Raw genomic sequence first — 19,235 nt, 5'->3', positions numbered from 1 at the left:
GCCTCAGCATGGACCCATATCTCGTACAAATGGAGGGGGATGTCACACCTCCGTTTTTTTCCGAAAGGGGATATGGGAGTTTTTCCAATTACAGTGACAATAATCGAAATGGGATTATTTATTCAATTCAGAGTCGCCACTTGGAATAATTTATGGTATCCCAAGTCACCAGTTTCTTTTAAAATTCCAAATCGAGGAAATTGACTCTTATTTATGGTCTGCGAGCACAGAAATCCGGGTAAGGAATTCTGTTAACCCGGGAGAAGATGTTAGGCATTCCCGGTTTAGTGGTCTTAGCAAGGTCGCTAAACTATTAATAATTGGCCTAATTATTTGATTTATTACATATCTATAACCTATTGTGCATTTTTAAAACTTTTAACCGCTTTTAGTGTTTATAGAATTATTTTCTGGAACAAGTCACGATTGCCGCGCACTCGTTTGTTTTTGTACACAATGCGAATTGCGTCACGGGAACCGTACCCACGATCTATAATATGTTTATTTTATTACTGTTTGAAGTTATGGTCGGGTCATATGAGATGCGCACCCGAATTGGGGATTATGTATCATGATTATGCCACGGGAACCGTACCCATAGTCACGATGATTATTTACGCGCTGAAAAGCCACAGCAGTTTCAATTAAGCAAGCAAAGACACACAAATCCCATGAGATAATTTTAGAAAAAGACAAGGGCAAAGGGAAAAAATGGACCTCACTAATGTAATCTCTCAAAGTCTTATTAATGAAAGAGCACCCAACAATGAATCGCCAATAAGTATTTGAATGAGCAATTGGACACGCGACAGGAAACCTCGATAACTCGAACTAGGAACGAACTATCTGGAATCAGCAGCTCCATTTTTAGTGTGACGAAATCCAGATGGAACAGCTGAATTTTCTTTTCAAAAATTTTGAAATATAAAATAAAATGAAATTAAGGATGAACACTAAAACTGAACCATAATTTGTCCGAAACATCTCCTCTCAATTTTTTGTCCTCTCTCTATTTCTAATTATCTATGTCCGTTCACATCTATTCCCTTTTTTGGGGGGTTTGCCGTGTCTTTTTGATATTAGGAGATTAGGGTGGGGTGTTGTTTGGTTATTCAATGAAAGGTAAGTTGGGGTGGATGGTGATGGCTAGATGGCTGGAAGGTTCTTTTACGGTTGGTGGAGTTCTTTTAGGTTGAAGAAGAAAAAGGTCAGACGAGGGGGGCTTTCAAAGTGTTACGGTTTGATGGGTATTGGGCTTGGATTATGGGCTAAGGGTCCAAAAATTGATCCTAAAAATGGGTTGTTTGAGCCCAAATTTTATTCTTTCTCATTGAACAAGACTAAAAATATTACCTCATTTATTAATTAATCCTACTTAAGCAAAAGAACTATTAAAATAAAACGAACGGTTAAAATAAACCTTTTTTGGTATTTTTCAAATATCATACTAAAAGATAAAAATGGAATTAGATTAAATTTATTGCAAAATTAAAATAATATTCCTATCAAATTACTACTATTCCTGAAAATAAAGTGAAACTATTTTTGTTTTTCAAATTTTATGAAAGGTAGATAAACTAAAATTAACAAGATAAAATATCAATTACCTAAATAAAAGAGAGAAAAATTGTAATTTTTATTTTTCTGACAAAATAAATTAAAAGAGTTAAAACTAGTTGAAATAGCGATATTAGGCCTAAACTAAATATTTCAATGCTAAAATATGTAAAATCTTGAGGAGGGTAAAAAATTACATATCTACAGGGGACAGCAGCAGAGGCATATTCTTGATGGGCGGGGGGGGGGGGGGAGCAAACAACTGCGCCTTCTCAGCCTCGAGAGCCACAACTTGGTCTTCTAGGTTTGAGGCATCCCGCTCGAGCTCACCAATCCGCTCCTCCAGCCTTGCCTCCCTTAGTGTGGTTGTCGCCCTCTCAGCTTTCCGCTCAGAACTGAGAACGCGGATAGTGTCTTCCAGCGCCGCTACCCTCGCCAAAGATGCCACTCGAGATCCCTCGGCACTCTCCAACTCAGCCACCTTCCTTTCTAGCTCAACCACCTTTTCCGTCCACTTTGCACTCAGATCGGCAAATCTAGTGGCATTCTGCTCAAGCTCGGCTTGCAAAGACAACACCTTCGCCTGAAGATCCTTGCATTCCACCGCAACCCCTTTGCTCACTCAGCCTCATCTCCACCACCGTCCTCTCCAGTATTGTCAGCATCAGAAAGAAGCCCATCTTCAATTTCAGCATCCCTACCGGCCTCAGGTGTCGTAGGGTCATAATCACAGGCAAGACGAGCCTCGCATGCCTTAACCCGAGCATCTTCAAAAGCGGCCTCAGGAACGCTCCCCGCCGCCCACAAACCCTTATATATATCTCGTGGGGCCTCAGCATGGACCCATATCTCGTACAAATGGAGGGGGATGTCACACCTCCCTTTTTTTCCGAAAGGGGATCGGGGAGTTTTTCCAATTAAAGTGACAATAATCGAAATGGGATTATTTATTCAATTCAGAGTCGTCACTTGGAATAATTTATGGTATCCCAAGTCACCAATTTATTTTAAAATCCCAAATCGAGGAAATTGACTCTTATTTATGGTCTGCGAGCATAGAAATCTGGGTAAGGAATTTTGTTAACTCGGGAGAAGGTGTTAGGCATTCATGGTTTCGTGATTTTAGCAAGGTCGCTAAACTATTAATAATTGGCCTAATTATTTGATTTATTACATATTTATAACCTGTTGTGCATTTTTAAAACTTTTAACCGCTTTTAGTGTTTATAGAATTATTTTTTGGAACAAGTCACGATTGCCGCGCACTCGTTTATTTTTGTACACATTGCGAATTGCGTCACGGGAACCGTACCCACGATCTACAATATATTTATTTTATTATTGTTTGAAGTTATGGTCGGGTCATATGAGATGCACACCAGAATTGGGGATTATGTATCATGACTATGCCACGGGAACCGTACCCATAGTCACGATGATTATTTACGCGCCGAAAAATTTGCCTACCCGAACATGGTCGGTCTAAACCTGCTACTAGCGTCCCAAACGAATAAGATATAATTAACTTAGTATTAAACCCAGTTTTACGGATAAACTATGACCAAAGCCTAAATATCATTTGATTTCTACTAACGAGACTCTCATCTTTTCGAATTCTAACCCACGCCCCAATTAACCATTCCAAAGTCAATAGATCAAAGTGTATTAGTCATTTTTTTAAGTTGTGCATGCTAGCACTGGAAATCAAATTCAACTACTAATTTAATAAAAAGTAATAACTAGGCTAATTCCTCTAAGTCAACAAACATGCCACAACAGTTTCAATAAATCAAGAAAAGACACACAAATCCCATGAGATAATTTTAGAAAAAGACAAGGGCAAAGGGAAAAAATGGACCTCACTAATGTAATTTCTCAAAGTTTTATTAATGAAAGAGCACCCAATAATGAATCGTCAGCAAGTATTTGAATGAGCAATTGGACACGCGACAGGAAACCTCGATAACTCGAACTAAGAACGAACTGTCTCGAATCAGCAGCTCCATTTTTAGTGTGACAAAATCCAGATGGAACAACTGAATTTTCTTTTCAAAAATTTTGAAATATATAAAAATATGAAATTAAGGATGAACACTAAAACTGAACCATAATTTTTCCTAAACATCTTCTCTCAATTTTTTGTCCTCTCTCCATCTCTAATTTTCTATGTCCGTTCACCTCTATTCCCCTTTTTTTTGGGGTTTGCCGTGTCTTTTTGGTATTAGGAGATTAGGGTGGGGTGTTGTTTGGTTGTTTGATGAAAGGGAAGTTGGGGTGGATGGTGATGGCTGGAAGATTCTTCTACGGTTGGTGGAGTTCTTTTAGGTTGAAGAAGAAGAAAGTCAGATGAGGGAGTCCTTTAAAGCGTTACGGTTTTATAGGTATTGGACTTGGATTATGGGCTAGTGGTCCGAAAATTAGGCCTAAAAATGGGTTGTTTGAGCCCAAATTTTATTCTTTTTCCTTGAACAAGACTAAAAATATTACCTCATTTATTAATTAATCCTACTTAAGCAAAATAACTATTAAAATAAAACGAACGGTTAAAATAAACCTTTTTGGTATTTTCCAAATATCATACTAAAAGATAAAAATGGAATTAGATTAAAATTATTGCAAAATTAAAATAATATTCCTACCAAACTACTACTATTCCTGAAAATAAAGTGAAACTATTTTTGTATTTTTAAATTTTATGAAAGGTAGATAAACTAAAAGTAACACGATAAAATATCAATTACCTAAATAAAAGAGAAAAAAATTGTAATTTTTATTTTTCTGACAAAATAAAGTAAAAGAGTCAAAACTAGTTGAAATAGCAATATTAGGCCTAAACTAAATATTTAAATGCTAAAATATGTAAAATCTTGGGGAGGGTAAAAAATTACATGTCTACAGGGGACAGCAGCAGAGGCAGATTCTTGAGGGGGGTGAGGGGGAGCCAACAACTGCTCCTTCTCAGCCTCGAGAGCCACAACTTGGTCTTTCAGGTTTGAGGCATCCCGCTCGAGCTCACCAATCCGCTCCTCCAGCCTTGCCTCCCTTAGTGTGGTTGTCGCCCTTTCAACTTTCCGCTCAGACTTGAGAACGCAGATAGTGTCTTCCAGTGCCGCTACCCTCGCCAAAGATGCCACTCGAGCTCCCTCGGCCCTCTCCAACTCAGCCACCTTCCTTTCTAGCTCAACCACCTTTTCCGTCCACTCTGCACTCAGATCGGCAAATCTAGTGGCATTCTGCTCAAGCTCGGCTCGCAAAGACAATACCTTCGCCTGAAGATCCTCGCATTCTGCTGCAACCCCTTTGCTCACCTCGAGATCCTCGTCTTTGGCCCTAAGCAGCCCCTCGAGCTCGCTACATCTGCAGGTATACCGCACCAGATCCTCGTCCTTCATTTCCAACTCCTCCTTGAGGGACTGAGTATTATTGCTCGCCTTAAGCTGCGCGGCATCTCACGGCACATGTTGCGATGCCGGTGATACTTCGTGGCCATTTTCAGAAATATATTGTCCTGCGTCTCATCCCGAAGAGCACTCTTGATCTCCAACATGTAAGTCTGAGGAGGGAAAACGGAAGAATCAGCGAAAGCAAATGGCACAAAACAAAGAAAATAGCAAAAAGATACTCACCCTCAAGGCCATCCTAGCCACACCGCGTGATAAACCGGAATTACTAATCTCCCGAAGAGACTTGCTTTCGGCGGCGGAGCATAGAAGATCAAATTGGGGCCCCAAGTCCACTGTGTCCTCCAACAGGTTAAAGTTCGACGAAATTTCGAGCACACGGGAAGGGCCTTCCGCCCTCACATCGACCCTGGTAAAACCTTCCTAGAACATCCTCACGTCATCAGGATCGATATCAGAATCAAATTCATAATTATCTACCACTACACCCTTCAACCTCTCATTAGCCGAAGAGGGGGTACGGGCCCGCCGAGACATCGATGGATCGCTCGAAATAATCGCGGCGGCCTCTGAACTCTGTCCGCCTGCCACGCCAGCCTCTTCTAAGCCCGAATGGGCGCCACCTCCACACCCAGGCTGGCATCACCGCCGGTTTCAAACACCGCCGAAATAGGGTCGCCCCTCGAGAGCGTTTCAATCAAAGACGCCCTCTCCGACATCAACCTCCGCTCTTTGACGGGGCCTCTTCGCCACCATCATGAGAAGGTTCATCCGTCGGGCGAACTGTGGGGACTGGAGTGTCCGACTGAAGAGCAGCCTTCGAATGCATATGATCGGACGCGGACGCATCCGCGGAATGGCCAGACTTTGGGCACCCTCATCCACAGCTACCACTGGTACGGGCCTAGCAGAAGTAGTCGTCAGACGAAAAGCAAGAACAAGAGCGCTCGCCCTTCTCGCTCCTCTCCGACCTGCCAATGAGAGAAATTCGACCAAACGAAGATATAAGGTAAAGAAAAATACGGAGCGAAGAACAAAGCAACTAAGGCCGAAACAAGCCGACTCACCAGCGGAAGGTTTGCGCCCAAAACTCTCGTGGAAAGGTGTCCAATTGCGAATCCCCATTGTGTGGGGAAAAATCGAGCTCACACACCCGCGAATATCAGCAACTTGCGAAGGAGGTACTCTCTCGGTTGCAAAAATAAAAACAAAAACACTCGACGGGATCACGAAAAGGGAGACGACCAACAACCCTTTTAGGAAGAAAAAAAACTAGATATTGTATGCCCGTGCAAGGCACGGGCCCGACATTTGAGCTTAACCTCATCGGTATTATCTGTTCTTACCTGCAAATACATAGAATAAAAGCTACAATATTAATTCAGTTATCTAATTTGTGACAATTATGAAAAAGAGGATATAGAATTTGTTTTGAATTGCATAAAGAAATAGCTTCATAAACTTTAAATGGAACAATGAGAGCAAACTAGTATTTGACCTATAAGCCATAGTATCCCTACTTCTTGCTAGCATAAGATTGATCCGGACAGAAATATGATTTTACAAGCCTGAATCCTGAAACTTTAACATCAAACCTTCTCCGATAAGGATGTCTCCGATAAATATGATGGTTTATATCACGATGTATTATAGAAACTGATTTGATTCCTTCGTGCGGATGCATAATCTCTGGAATAGGGAAAGAAATATGTAGTCGATCATTGATCAACCATAGAGCACCCACCTTTAGCAGCCCCATTGGTTGTCATCGTTCTCCGCCTCTAAGTTACGCTTGCTCTTCCCTCTCTACGACATGCATTTTTAGCAAGATCCCAGAATTCAGTACTAAATCATAAGACTGCTGCTTAGCTTGGAACTTAGTGAAACAAAGGGACATCTGGATAACTCATAACCCATAATCTTTCTTTGAGTAATACTGTGATAATGATGGTGCTGGACCATCTCAGTTATTGGCATTTCATTCATTCACTGAATGCATCTTTTCTTTTCCAGTAATCTGTATGTAGGATGGAATTTAACTTTGTTAATTGAAGAGGCAACATTAGTCCAAATATATAAGAATGAAGAAATAAAATGGCGTAAATGAAATGTTAAGAGGCTAATAAAATATTTGTAAAATCCAAAAAGAAAAAAGGCAACTCGATGCACTAAGCTCCCGTTATGTGCGGGGTTCGGGGAAGGGCCGGACCATAAGGGTCTATCGTACGCAGCCTTACCCTGCATTTCTGCAAGAGGCTATTTCCACGACTCGACCTCATGACCCCCTGGTCACATGACAACAACTTTACCAGTTACGCCAAGGCCCCTTCTATTTGTAAAATCCAAAGAAGCTGTGAAATATGTGCTGCAGAAAAACTGAGAGTAAAGAACCGGAAATGACATACAACAGATAGCTAAGAACTTAGCAATTATGTGATTACAATTTCTTCATAATTAACATATTATTGAATCTAATGAGGTAAATTGATCCATAACAATTTCGTATCACATATTATAAAATATTCCCATATAAAGTTTTACATTGATAACTCAAGACGTTGTGCAAGTTGATTATATTCATTTAAAAATTATTTGAGTAAGTATAATATGATAGAAGTTAACAAAATATCAAATACAACTAAGGTCGATAAATAATTGAAGTTACGTTGAAAGAATCTTTTGGTAATGTCCAAAAGAATCATGAAGACATACCTTGCTACCTCAATTCACAAAATATAAACTACTCTATACGACTCATACACTGGTAAGAACCGCCATCCTTACTCTCTAATAATCGAGCTCTATATTCTGATATCAAATGTTAGTAGTAGATAACCAGTTCTCATTGTTTTACTTTTTTGCTATTTAAAAAAATTTGTCAACCTCACTCTCTGGCAAGCCAAAGCACTGTCTGATGATCACATGCAACAGAGAGGTAATACCACACTCTTGAGTCATCCTTAAAGAAAATCGAAGAATCTACTGATATATTCTCTTTTATGATCATGTTTCTTTCATGTATAATTTAGGACACAACTCTACATATTCTTAAATAAATAATATAACGTTCTGACAAACCTCTTGATAGATGTGTCTTGGGCTAGCTGCTTTAATATAGTAAAATCATAATTCGTTGAAGTTAGACAGGGAAATTTCTATATGAAATGCCATTAAATGAAAAAGAAGAACTTCTGAGTCAATTAAAAAAAAAAAAGACACATCTTTAGTACCATAAATTTAAGTGTACAGAAAAGTTTTTGGTTTCAAAGAGATCTTCTTCAGTTGATAATGTTTAGATGATTCAATTTTTGAACGGACTGCATGGAGAAATATTAAAAACCTAATATGCACCAAGTCAATATATGGAATAAAGTTTATTTATTCCGTTAGATCACTATGGCTTCTTGTTGCGAAATATCGTGGGTTAACTAGCACACAATCATACACAAAGCAAATAGAGAAAAAAAATCAACACAAGGATTTAACAAGGTTCGGCTAAGCCTAATCCTCGGGGCAAAAGAAGAGAGATTTTTCCACTATGAATTAGAAGAAAAGCACCATACAATCGATACAATCCCCAACTACAACCCCTATATATAGATCCCAAAAGGTCCCAAACATATATGAGAAAGGTTTCCCAATTTGACAAGGACTATAAGTTTTCCTTTCCCAAATCTATTAGGACAATGGGTTTTCCTAAACCTATAGGGACTATGGGTTTCCTAAAAATACAAGGAAATAATTCAAGCCACAAATAACAAATCTTCCCCTTGGCTTGAATTCTCTTCATCAACAGAAACAACGTCTCTCTGCCTTGCCCTCAGCCCTTGCAAGGGCTCTATCCATTTTCGCACGCATCAACCAAGTCTAGGAAACACCTAAACTTGTTAAGAGACTCAATCTCTTTACTCGTAGCACTAATCCGTCGATTTGGTTCTATACTCGGAATAGCTTCTAATAGTTATAACACTCAAACGCATCAACGGTCTCTGCAACTGCCAAAGCAAATCCAACTGGATTTGTATATCCAAGAAGATTCTCATCAACTACGTTTGCAAATCTTTGGGGTCGGTTGATCACTCTCTTCTCTCTGCATGTTGCAATGCTATATGGTTGTTGTTGCGTAGGTGCATCAACATTATCATCTTGATCAATATTTTGCACCTCCTCCACTTCCTCTACTTTAGAACTATTGGGTTGAGCTAGTGGAGATTCAATTTTTAGCTCTATGCGGTCACTGACACCACGATCTGTTTCTGCTATTGCCTTCTCCCTCTGACTGTCCAGTGAGGCAGATTCATTGAATGTTACATCCCTACTGATAATTAGCCCTGGAGTCTTTTGATCTGTACACCACAACTTATAACCTTTCACTCCAGTTGCATACCCTAGAAATATGCACGTCTTTGCCCTCGGCTCAAGTTTTCCATCCCTCACATGAGCATAAGTAGGACAACCAAATATCCTTAAATTTGAATAATCAGCAGGCGAACCTGACCATACCTCAAAAGGAGTTTTGAACTCAATAGCTGTGGATGGAGATCTATTGACCAAATAACAAGTTGTATTAATTGCTTCAGCCCAAAAATCTTTGCTAACACATGAGTGTGAAAGCATGTTTCGTGCCCTATCACAAAGCATTATATTCATACGTTCTGCAACACTATTTTGTTGTGGTGTTCAGATACAAGTGCGGTGTCTCACTATGCCCTCCCTGCTGCAGAAATTATCGAACTCAGAATTGCAAAATTCCAACCCGTTGTCAGTTCGAAGACGCTTAACTTTTCTTTCCGTCTGCCTCTCAACCATCGTCTTCCATTTAACAAATGTCGAAAATGCCTCATATTTTGTTTTCAGAAAATACACCCACACCATCCTCGAGTAATCATCAATCAAAGTCATAAAATATCTGGCACCACTCTTGGAGGGAACTCTGTTTGGACCCCACAAGTCAGAGTGTATATAATCTAACTTGTCTCTGGTCTTGTGCTCGGGCTTTTTGATGAACTTTACCCTTGTCTGTTTACCAAACACACAATGCTCACAAAAACTCAAAACATGATTTTTGTGCCCATTCAGCAAATTCTGCTTACTCAACAAAGACAATCCATTATCACTCATATGGCCAAGCCGCAAGTGCCACAACTGAGACCGATTCAAATCACTTTTCCCAGAAGTTACAGCACCTTCCCCTTCAACTACACTGGCCTGAAGATGATACAATTTAGAATGTAGTTTACCCTTCATAAGTACCATGGAGCCTTTACACAAGTATTCCATTCTCGGAGTGAAATTTATACCCTTGATCATCCAAAGTCGAAAGAGAAATCAAATTTCTTTTTATCCTAGGAACATGCCAACACTCAATGTTTCTGATAATTCCGTTGAACATTCTCAATTTGATGTTACCAACCCCCTCTATTGGTAATGGATTATCATCTCCCATATAGGCAGTCCCACTCATTTGTTTGTAAGTTGCAAACCAATTCTTGTGTGGACACATGTGGAAAGTAGCACCAGAATCAAGAACCCAAGAATTTTGCCCATGACTAGAACTCACAACACAAACTTCCCCTACGTAATCACTATCATCAGAATTATTTCCAGTGTCAACAATATTTGCCGAATTATCTATTTTCTGCTTCCCTCTTTTCTCCTTCAGCTTAGGACAATCTCTCTTGTAGTGACCTTGCTCCCCGCACTCATAACAGTTTTGCTTCCTTGCTCTAGACTTTGATCTTGCGGTTGACTTTTTCCTGTTAAAGTCCTTTTGTTGTGTTCTTCCTCTAATCACAAGACCCTCGCCCTCAATTCTGTTGTCTGGAAAGCTCTTTTTCAACTCTTTAGATTTTAGTGCATTAGTAACATCTTCTAGTGAAATGCTATATTTCCCATATAGCAGTGTATCGGCAAAAGTATCATAAGACTGTGGTAAAGAACATAACACAATCAAGGCATGATCCTCACTCTCAATTTTGATATCCACATTCTTCAGGTCCATTATAATTGAATTAAACTCATCAAGGTGCGTTTTAACAAGTGTACTTTCGTTCATACGGAGATTGTATAACCTTTTTTTCAGGTAGAGGCGGTTTGTCAGCGATTTCTTAGAATACAGTCTTCCAGCTTCTTCCATGTCGTTGTTGCAGAAGTTTCTTCAGCAATTTCCCGAAGAACGCTATCTGTAACGCTCATGAAGATCACACTCAAAGCCCTCTCCTTCAGGTCTTCCTTCTTTGTCTCTTTCATATCTTCAGGAAAATCCTCATCAATTGCTTTCCATAATCCTTGTAACACCAAGGACGATTTCATCATAATCTTCCATAGACTGAAACTAGAACCTCCAACAAATTTCTCTACTTCATATGATAAAGACATATTAACCCTAATTATGTGTAGAAACCCGAACCTTGCTCTGATACCAATTGTTGCGGAAAATCGTGGGTTAACTAGCACACAATTACACACAAAGCAAATAGAGAAGAAAAATCAACACAAGGATTTAATGAGGTTCGACTAAGCCTAATCCTCGGGGCAAAAGAAGAGAGAGTTTTCCACTATGAATGAGAAGAAAATCACCATACAATCTATAGAATCCCCAACTGCAACCGCTATATATAGATCCCAAAAGGTCCCAAACATATATGAGAAAGGTTTTCCAAATTGACAAGGATTATAAGTTTTCTTTTCCCAAATCTATTAGGACAATGAGTTTTCCTAAACCTATAGGGACTATGGGTTTCCTAAAATACAAGAAAATAATTCAAGCCACAAATAACACTTCTCCTATTGAGTCTCGCATTCTTTCCCAATTAGAACTGAACAAAAAAGCTATTGTGTATTTAGAGACCTTGAAATTGTCTGGTCCATCATTGTAATGAAGTTCGATTGAATTCTGAAAATCCTAATTTCAAACCCCATGGTAAAATTCAAATTCCTTAATGAAAAGATAAAATTAAACTACATGTATGCAACTACTTCAAAGCAGAGCGGGACGGTTGGCCCGATCTGAATCCCTACTGTTGTGTCGGGTCTTCCCAATCAACTGTATAGTAAATGCTGGTTGGATCTTCAATTCGACTTTTCATTCAATATAATACTCCTCATACAAAAAAGGGCAATTAAGTAATTTATCCAAAAAAGTAACAAATAAACAAATTAAAAAAAGGGAAGAAACCTACTTTAACTAAAAGAAGGTCAAAGCCACAACTAAAAGAAAAGGGAAAGAAAGGGGAACAGACAGAAGCAAAACGATTTCAGAAGAAAAAAAACCCTTAGAAGGAAAGGAAGAAAGCATCGAACGGGAAAAACAAACGAAAGAGAGTCTCGGATGTTTCTTTAACGCTGAAGACCGTGTTTCATCTAATCTTTGGTATACAATTCCTTAAGTTTCAGCAATACACTCCAAATTGAATTGGAGGAAGTTGTACGAATTGCTCGAGGTGAAGCATTTGGAATTTCGGCACGAGTGCTAGACAGCAGTTGACGCAGGCGAGGATTTCGTTAATTAGAGCACACATGTTGATATTTCTCGGTGAGCCTCGCACTTGTTCGCTTGGGCAGAGATTTTACTTATTGTTATGGTCTTTTCATTGAGCTCTTAGAGTCGCTCCATAGTCATTATTTTATTGTAATGCGTATTCTTTCGTTATTATAGTCTTATGTTGAGTATCGTTCTCATTTATCAAAGTTGGAAATAAATTAGTATTTCTAGTGGTTAGTTGGTGGTTTAGTTATGGTGGAGACTTGTATTGGTTAATTGACAAGTTGTCAATTATTTGGTATAATATTAGGATGTTTGGTTGTTGATTTGAGACAGGAAAGTTTTTGGGATGGTCCAAAAACAGGGGAAACTCTGTCTGATTTTCTGTAAAATTTCCGATGAAGCTTACTTGGGAGCAGTCGCTCCTAAGCGCCGGTCACAATCCTAAATTGGGTCGTGACAAAGTTGGTATCAGAGCTTAGGCTTTAAGTCCCGAGTCATGGAGCAATGTTTAGTAGATTCTTGTTCATGGGTATGTAGGCGCCCATACTTATGATCTCGAGGCTACTGAACATTTAGGAATGTTTTCCCTTCTTTCATTCTTTGATCGTGCGTTGAGATAACTTGAGATTGACTTTGGAATATTTCTTTTGCGGATGGCTAGGACACGCCCACCCTCAGCTGCTGGACGTGGTGCTGGACGTGGTGCTACCCGGGGTGGCGGTCAAGTTGGGGTTCATCAAACTAGAAGATAAACTGCTGCTCAACCTCAAGTTGGGAACATGGGTCAAACCCAAGCTGTTATGCCAGATCAAGTGCAAGAGCAGGGAGTTCACAATGCTCCACCGCTAGTGTCAATTGTTGTACCTACTGTTGCCTTACCTGCATATGCAGTGACAAGGTTATTGAATGTATTAGAGGAATTGGTGCCTACTCAGGGCGGAAGTTCAGCTCCTCAGGCTACTTTACAGACACAAACACCTACACTGACTCAGCCTTTCGGAAATAAGGAAGTATCCCTACACGAGTTCCTGAAATTGAAATCACCAAAATTCATAGGTTCCAAAAATTCAGTAGATCCTCAAAGTTTCTTGGATGGGACACTTAAGGCAATACGTGCTCTTGGATGTTCTAGTGAGAGAGCCGTGGAGCTCGCAACATACAAACTAGAGGATATGGCCAACACATGGTATGAAACGGTATTGCTAGGAAGGCCAGCAGGAGCACCACCACTAACATGGGACGAGTTCACTAAGTTGTTTAAGAATCATTTTCTTCTAGACAGTCTGATGCAACAATATGCTAGAGACTTTGAGATATTGGTTCAGACTCCAGATATGGATGTGTCAACATATAACACTAAGTTCTGTAAGCTGGCTATATATGCTCCTCACTTAGTGCCTACCGAAGAAGATCGAGTTCAGAGGTTTGTTGATGGATTGGTTGGTCGTTTATACACTGCAGTAGCCCCACAGATGAAGATTTTATCCTACTTTGATGTAGTCGACCTTGCTAGAAAGATTGAAAACAAGGGACGTGAGGAGCGTACAACTAGTGATTTACGTAAGAAGGCCAAGACATGGGGTGCTTTCAGTGGTGGTTTTAGTGAACATAGAAGAGCAGGAAATCAGGGACAACAACAACAGGGTTCTCAGACAGGGACACACATGTCTTTACAGTCCACATACAGACCACATTACAGACAAGGTAATAGGGGACCATCATCTTCTGGACATCGTAATTCTGGGCAGATATATACCATTACTCCAGTCTGCCAGACTTGTGGTAGATCACATTTGGGCCAATGTCGTGTTTTAACTGGAGAGTGCTTTCGGTGTGGCCAGTTGGGACATCACTTGAGGGATTGCCCTCAGCCTCCGAGAAATTTCAACCAGGCTTCTATTCAGTCAGTTGCACCGACTCAGACTACCCGTAATACTTCGGGTGCTACAGGTACAAGAAATAGAGGTTGAGGTGCTGGAGACCGTGCTACTGTGAATCAAGGACAAGGCAATGCTGGTAGAGGTCAGGCGAGAGTTTTTGCATTTACTAGACAGGATGCCCAGGCATCGAATGCAGTGGTTACATGTATTCTTTCTGTCTGTTCATTTGATGCACTTGCGTTGATTGATTCGGGATCTACTCACTCCTATGTGTCCTCGTACTTTGCTTTGAGATTTAGTAGACAACCCGAGCTATTGAATGATCTTTTTCTAGTTGTTACACCTATTGGAGAGTCTCTATTATCTGAATACGTATATCGTGCTTGTCAGATTCGGGTTGAGGGTAGAGATACTCTAGCTGACCTTATTGTACTTGATGTGATTGAATTTGACATGCTGATGGGAATGGATTGGTTATCTTCTTGCTATGTTATAGTCGATTGTCATGCAAAGATAGTTAAGTTTGAGATAGCAAATGAACCTAGTTTTATTCTAAGAGGGAGTTAGGTTCGAGAGACTTGCAAAATTATATCTTTTATGAAGGCTCAACAACTTCTGAAGAAAGGTTGCTTGGGTCTCTTAGCTATTGTAAGTGATACAAGAAAGGAAACAGTTAGTATAGAAAATGTACCAGTAGTGAGAGAATTTTCTGATGTATTTCCTGAGGATTTACCAGGATTGCCTCCAATACGAGAAATAGACTTTGGTATTGATTTGCTACCTGACACACAACCCATATCGAATGGCACCAGCAGAGTTGAGGGAGCTAAAGCAACAGTTACAAGATTTGTTAGATAAGGGTTTTATTAGACCTAGTGTATCACCATGGGGTGCACCAATACTATTCACAAAGAAAAAAGACGGATCCCTGAGAATGTGCATTGACTACAGGCAGTTGAACAAGATAACAATACGTAATAAATATCCTTTGCCTCGTATAGATGACATGTTTGATCAGTTACAAGGAGCTGGCCATTTTTCGAAGATTGACCTTTGTTGTGGTTATCATCAACTTAGAATCAAAGATGAAGATATTTCTAAGATGCTTTCCGGACTCGATACGGGCACTATGAGTTTCTTGTGATGCCTTTCGGATTGACTAATGCTCCAGCGGCATTCATGGATTTAATGAATAGGGTGTTCAAGCCGTTTCTGGATAGATTTGTTATAGTATTTATTGATGATATACATCCTGGATCCACAAAAAATGTACCATGACCTGAAGCAATTTTATTGGTAGGAAGGTATGAAGAAAGATGTTGCTAACTTTATTTCTAGTTGTTTGACTTGTCAGCAGGTCAAGGCAGAGCATCAGCGACCTGCAGGACTACTACAACAAATTGAGATTCCAGAGTGGAAATGGGAAAGAATTACTATAGATTTTGTCACCGGGCTACCACGAACCCTTAGAGGTTATGACTCGGTATGGGTGATTGTAGATCGACTGACAAAATCATCACACTTTTTGCCGGTGAAGACTACATATGGTGGAGTCAGGTATGCATAGATATTTATGAATGAAATTGTCTGACTTCACGGAGTTCCAATATCTATCATCTCTGATAGAGGATCATAATTTACCTCACACTTTTGGAAATCTTTTCAAGAAGCATTGTGTACACGAGTAGATCTTAGTACTGCATTTCATCCACATACAGACGGGCAGTCTGAACGTACTATACAGATCTTGGAGGATATGTTGAGAGCTTGCATTCTTGAGTTTGGAGGTAGTTGGGATGCTTATCTACCTTTAGCTGAATTTGCTTACAACAATAACTTCCACTCCAGTACTCAAATGGCACCGTACGAATCATTGTATGGTAGAAGATGTCGTTTTCCTATCGGATGGTTTGAAGCTGGTGAGACTAACTTATTGGGACCCGACCTAGTACAAGAAGCTATGGACAAGGTCCAGTTGATCAGACAGAGATTGCTTGCAGCTCAAAGTAGATAAAAGTCTTATGCTGATAAGAGAAAAAGAGATTTAGTGTTCACAATTGGGGACAAAGTGTTCCTACGAGTCTCTCCTATGAAAGGTGTGATGCGGTTTGGGAAAAGAGGCAAGTTGAGCCCCATGTTTATAGGACCGTATGAGATACTAGACTGAGTGGGAGCGGTGGCTTATCGTTTGGCACTTCCTCCTGAGTTATCTTTTATTCACCCAATGTTTCATGTCTCAATGCTAAGAAAATGTATATCAGACTCATCCCAGGTGCTTGAAGCACCAACTATACCGCTTGATGAGAAGTTGTCTTATGAGGAAGAGCAGATGACAATTGTTGATAGACAAATAAGAAAACTACGGTCAAAAGAAATTCTGTTCGTGAAAGTCTTATGGAGAAATCATACTGTTGAAGAAGCTACATGAGAAATAGAAGATGTTATGCGAGTCAAGTATCCTCATTTATTTCAGTTTACAGGTACGTACCAGAGCTAAATTCGGGAACCGAATTTCATAAGGTGGGAAGAATGTAATACTCCTCATACAAAAAGGGCAATTAAGTAATTTACACCAAAAAGTAACAAATAAATAAATTAAAAAAAAGGGGGAAGAAACCTACTTTAACTAAAAGAAGGTCAAAGCCACAACTAAAAGAAAAGGGAAAGAAAGGGGAACGGACAGAAGCAAAACGATTTCAGAAGAAAAAAAAACCTTAGAAGGAAAGGAAGAAAGCATCGAACGGGAAAAACAAACGAAAGAGAGTCTCGGATGTTTCTTTAGCGCTGAAGACCGTGTTTCATCTAATCTTTGGCATACAATTCCTTAAGTTCCAGCAATACACTCCAGATTGAATTAGAGGAAGTTGTACGAATTGCTCGAGGTGAAGCATTTGGAATTTCGGCACGAGTACTAGACAGCAGTTGACGCAGGCGAGAATTTCGTTAATTAGAGCGCACAGGTTGATATTTCTCGGTGAGCCTCGCACTTGTTCGCGTGGGTAGAGATTTTACTTATTGTTATGGTCTTTTCATTGAACTCTTAGAGTCGCTCCATAGTCATTATTTTAGTGTCATATTCTTTCGTTATTATAGTCTTATGTTGAGTATCGTTCTCATTTATCAAAGTTGGAGATAAATTAGTATTTCTAGTGGTTAGCTGGTGGTTTAGTTATGGTGGAGACATGTATTGGTTAATTGACAAGTTGTAAATTGTTTGGTATAATATTAGGATGTTTGGTTGTTGATTTGAGACATGAAAGCTTTTGGGATGGTCCAAAAACAGGGAAAACTCTATCCGATTTTCTGTAAAATTTCCGATGAGGCTTACTTGGGAGCACTCACTCCTAAGCGCCGGTCACAATCCTAAATTGGGTCATGACAAGACTAAACAAAAATCATTCAGAAATTTTAAACCAAAAACATAACTATTCATCTGGATATATGGATTCCAAATAAACACGCAAACCCTCAGCTTTTTGGGCAAAGTACAAAATAAAAAAAAAAATCTATTGCTAAAATTGTAGAGCCAATTTTGCCACAAAATTATAGAATAAGAAACCAAAACAATATTCTCTAACAAGGTACCGTATGATCATACTAATTAATCATGAGTAGAAGCTGAGAAAATAGTCATTAGCTTAAAACCCAAGATTTTCGAAAACCATAATGGTAAATCAAAAATTTCCTTGATTTGAATATTACGTGACAAATCGAATTAAGCAATTGTAACTCATTACGTGGCAATAGATAAAGGTGGATCAATTTTTGAAATATATAAAGTATTATGTGGCAAGAATTAGAGATGAGAACATTCTAGAATCTAGAGACAAATGCATGAACTCACTGAGTAAATAATGAATTGAGTTCTCACCAGTGTGGCAGTGTTGGAGTAGGACATGCTTATACCACTTTAATACGCAGCGGCCAAACCAATTTCAAGCATAATTCTTGCACTCCAGCCCAGTTTAAAATCAATTACTAAAAGATTCATAAAAAGTTGGTTGGAGAATGGAATAAAAGATATAGCAACTAAGTTAAAGAGAAATAAGAATGACGGAGATTCATGAAATAAGCAAATGTAAATAAATTCAGATTTAGAAAGAGAAGAATAAACTAAAAGGAATGGCTGAATTGGAGAATCGTAGGAAGAAAACAGGAATAGAACATCCTAGAATCTCTTTAATTGATTGATGATGCAAGAATTAAAAGAAGCGGGGGAGACTTTTACACGTTCTTCACTAAAGCAAATTATAGGTTAGCTGAAAATACCAATTATGCCCTTGGTATATAAGAAAAAAATAATAATAAAAAGAAAGGAAGATCTGCGGGCAAAATTCCACGCCTTAGAAAATCCAGCAAGGTTCGATACCACGTGTTCTGTTCAGACATAGAAGAAGTTCTCCCAGAAGTGGTGAAGTGGTGATTGGCCTTGTCATCCATCTTCACCACCAAACCCTTGGTTCCTCGGTGACGAAGGTGAATCATTGTGCCCCTATAAAAATGGGGCACGAAGAGGTGAAGCATGTATTGTAGAGAAATTCCCCGATCGATCAGCTCCGCGTACTTGATAAGCATAAGGAAGAGTTTGTAAATGTACGGAGAGAGTTGAGCCTGACACACTTCGTAGAAGTGGCAGAAGTCCACCGCCAAGGAAGGAAGGGGAAGCGTATATCCGATGACAAATGGATATGCGTAGAACGCGCAATAGCCTGGGCGGTGTACATGCACTATGTCACGATCCGCCGGAACCGGTTCAATGTGATATGGGATTCTCCATTTGGTTTTAAACGTCGTGAGCACCGCGACATCCATCGTAGAAATAACAAGTTCAAACTCATCCATAGCAGGGCTCTTGAAGTCAGTCCTTGCCTTTCCAAGGCGGGGGACCACTTCATTCACCGTCGAAAAACT

At 39.6% G+C, this 19,235-nt stretch overlaps 2 long non-coding RNA genes across 2 annotated transcripts; both read right to left on the bottom strand.

Annotated features, from left to right (window-relative positions):
• Positions 1-4,308: 4,308 nt before the first annotated feature.
• LOC138880499 (uncharacterized) lies at positions 4,309-6,298 on the bottom strand. Its single transcript, XR_011403201.1, has 3 exons — positions 6,026-6,298; positions 5,184-5,929; positions 4,309-5,110 (listed from the first exon to the last, which is right to left on the bottom strand). It is a non-coding gene; the product is annotated as an uncharacterized lncRNA (long non-coding RNA).
• Positions 6,299-6,377: 79 nt separating this feature from the next.
• On the bottom strand, positions 6,378-18,519 carry LOC104214347 (uncharacterized). Its single transcript, XR_707888.2, has 2 exons — positions 18,196-18,519; positions 6,378-6,975 (listed from the first exon to the last, which is right to left on the bottom strand). It is a non-coding gene; the product is annotated as an uncharacterized lncRNA (long non-coding RNA).
• Positions 18,520-19,235: the final 716 nt, after the last annotated feature.

The sequence above is a fragment of the Nicotiana sylvestris genome, chromosome 10 (genome assembly GCF_000393655.2).
Source record: "Nicotiana sylvestris chromosome 10, ASM39365v2, whole genome shotgun sequence".
NCBI lineage: Eukaryota > Viridiplantae > Streptophyta > Magnoliopsida > Solanales > Solanaceae > Nicotiana > Nicotiana sylvestris.
Note: the sequence above shows the minus strand (reverse complement) of the source record. Positions and strands in the feature narration are given on the sequence as shown.